At 38.8% G+C, this 3,360-nt stretch overlaps 1 pseudogene; it reads left to right on the top strand.

Annotated features, from left to right (window-relative positions):
* Positions 1–3,360, top strand: part of LOC111967127 (protocadherin gamma-A10-like) — a 9,693-nt pseudogene that overhangs the window by 2,274 nt on the left and 4,059 nt on the right.

The following is a 3,360-nucleotide window of genomic DNA, read 5'->3' as shown; positions in this document are numbered from 1 at the left end:
ACACCCTCCCAACTACGCGAGGGGATGGCGCTGACTCTCGCAAGCACTTACTACAATTATGACGCATACCTGACGACGGGCTCGCGCACAAGTGACTTCAAGTTCCTCACATCTTACAACGACAACACTCTGCTCGCGGACCAGACTCTGAGAAAAACTCKACTTGACTTTGCTGAAGAACTTGACGATTCTGAGGGGTCCCCAGAGGTAGGGCTTTACGATAACTTAAAGGCTGGATTTAATTTTTAACGCTATCCCACTGGGCAAAAACTGGTTGATCAATGTTTTTTCCACATAATTTCAACCCTAAAAAAATAATTGTGCTGACGTTGAATCAACGTGGAAAACTGATTGGATTTGCATAAAGTCATAAATAGATTGATCTGGACAAAAAACTCCATGATGTCGACATGAATAGATAATGTAATAACCCCCTTTGTTTAGGCAAGCCTAAATTATTTCAGAAGCAAAATGTGGCTTAACAAATCACATAATACGTTATATGGACTGAAATAATAGGGGTTGACATGCTTTTTGAATGACTACCCTTTCCTKTGTCCCCCATACATACKYCATCTGTAAGGTKCCTCAGTCAAGTATTGAATTTCAAGCACAGATTCAACTTAAAGTGAAACGTTAAAAATGTGGATGATGTATTAAATCACCCAGACACATCAAATATGCAGTCGTCCTTCTGAACTGAGCTGCAGGACAGGAAGGACAGTGCTTAGGGCCATTGGTGATTTTAACATCTTCAGAGTTCAATGGCTGTGATGGAAGAAAAGTGAGGATGAATCAACAACATTGAAGTGACTCCACAATAATGACCTTAATGACAGAGGGAAAAGAAGAATACAAATATACAGAATGTTCCAAAACATACATATGTAATAAGGCATTAAAATAAAACGGCAAAAGAAACACTGCAAAGAAAAAAATCCTAGAAGAAAATCTGCTTCAGTGTGCTTTACACCAGACACTGGGAAAGGAATCCACGTTCCAGCAGGACAATAACCTACAACACAAAGCCAAATCTACCCTGGAGTTGCTTATTTATCAAGAACACAGCGAATGTTCAGGAGTGGCCAAGTTACAGTTTTGACTTTATAGCAATACTTGAAAATTCCTGTCTAGCCATGATCCCCAACACCTAGACTGATCTTGAGTAATTTTGAAAATAATAATTGTCAAATATTTCACAATACAGGTGTACAAAGCTCTTATGAGACTTACCCAAGAAGAGTCACAGCTGTAATCAGTGACAAGGTGTTTTTAACATGTATTGACCGATGGGGATGAATACTTATCTAATCAAGGTATATTAGTGGTTTATTTATCGTTAACCTTTAAAAAATATATAATTTTTCTCCAACTTTGACATTACAGAGTATTTTGTGTAGATCGTTGACATTTTTTAATATATGTGTATGTATATAATTAAATCAATTTTAATCCAACTTTGTAACATAAAACAATGTGAAGAAATCCACAGGGGGTGTAGACCTTCTATAGGCTCTGTATCTCTGAAGTGCAGAGGGATTTCGCAGCGTTAGCGTCCATGGTGCTCAAAATGTAAACTCAGTTTTATGAAAAACTCCAAACTACACTGAACAAAAATATAAACACAACATGTAAAGTGCTGGTCCCATGTTTCATGAGCTGAAATAAAAGATTACAGAAATGTTCCATACGCACAAAAATCTTATTTCTCTCAAATGTTCTGCACAAATGTGTTTACATCACTGTTAGCGAGCGAGCAAATTGGGGGGGGGGGGTGCGCTAAGGCATATTTCTGTCTGTGAGAAATCCATTTTGTAGGGAAAAACACTCATTCTGATTGGCTGGGGCTGGCTCCCCAGTGGGTGGACTTGGCTGCCAAGTGGGTTGGCCTATGCCCTCCGAGGCCGACCCAAGGCTGCACCCCTGCCCAGTCATCTGAAATCCATAGAATAGGCCCTAATGAATGTATTTCATTTGACTGATTTCCTTATATGAACTGTAACTCAGCAAAATCGTTGAAATTGTTTCATGTTGCGTTTATATTTTTATTCAGTGTATTTTTGGCATAATCACCTTCCTACCCCAACTTATTTACATACTTTTCAGGGCATTGCTCTGACTGAATGGAGTGTTGAAAAAATATTTATTTTTGTGGAAAAGTATTTATCTACATTCTAATATTTTGGATTCAGGGTGTATCGACGTTTTTGAACCCAGGATGGGGCACAAAGGAATCTCGGTGACAGGTCTGGTCTGCGGCTTTGCTTTCTTTATTGTAATGCTGCACTCCGTCTATTTTGTCCATATGATTTTAGCTGATTCAAAGATTGTCGATGGTTTTCATTTGATTAATTATTTGTTCTGTTTTTATGTWCAACTACTTATTGTGTTTTATGTAGTTAATCCTGACCAGGGACTAAATGTATCCAGTTGATCAAGCATATAGGCAAGCAGGAGTTATATTGAAAAAATGTTGGCACGTCTTTAAGTTCAAATGTGGCCTGTTGGCATGAAGGCCTATTTGGACAGGGGTTACAAAAGAGAAATGCTGTATGTGGAGAGCTAGCGTATCTAAACAGAGTGACGAGAGAAGTGGCGTTTGGCGTTAGAACGTCTGAAATGCAGCGGCCTTGCTGTGCCGCTGTCCATGGTACTGAAGTCCTATTATAAACCAGAAGGGTTTACAATTCATCGTTGTTTGACTATCATCATTTCCACCCATTGCCATGCTCTCTGTTTTTGCGTATTGCGCTGATGAATGTGTGTTGACAAAAAAAACAGCACTATAAATCTGATATTTGCAACGTATTTCTTCCACACAATCTATATCTCGTGAAAAATAGCGTGGGATCGGTTTATATATCCTTTCTGTTCCTGTGTGGCTTTTKATCGTTTCCTGGTTCTATTTGGTTATTTTCATAAGCTAAGGGGGATTTTATATTCAATTGTTCAGTAATCAATCATGCAGACCACTTATTGACTTTCTTATGACGGCTTTTCCTGAAATATATATTCAGAATAATTACTGTTATTATGTGTACTTTTTAAAGATTACTCACAGTGTCGCTGTTCACCAGCTGTGTTTGGATAGATCCAGTTCTCCACCCACTGCTGTTGTTACAAGGCTCGGGTGTTCGGTTTTCATTCCGCATTTGAAATTATTGGACACGGTCAAATTGCAGATTTTGTGGATGTCATTTTCATCAAACTTCCTGCTTTTGTGGAATACTATTTATCTACATTATATTATTTTGGATTCAGGGTGTATCGACGTTTTTGAACCCAGGATGGGGCACAAAGGAATCTCGGTGACAGGTCTGGTCTGCGGCTTTGCTTTCTTTATTGTAATGCTGCACTCCG

The sequence above is a fragment of the Salvelinus sp. IW2-2015 genome, linkage group LG8, assembly GCF_002910315.2.
Source record: "Salvelinus sp. IW2-2015 linkage group LG8, ASM291031v2, whole genome shotgun sequence".
In the NCBI taxonomy this organism is placed as follows: Eukaryota; Metazoa; Chordata; class Actinopteri; order Salmoniformes; family Salmonidae; genus Salvelinus; species Salvelinus sp. IW2-2015.
This window is presented reverse-complemented; position numbering and strand designations above follow the sequence as displayed.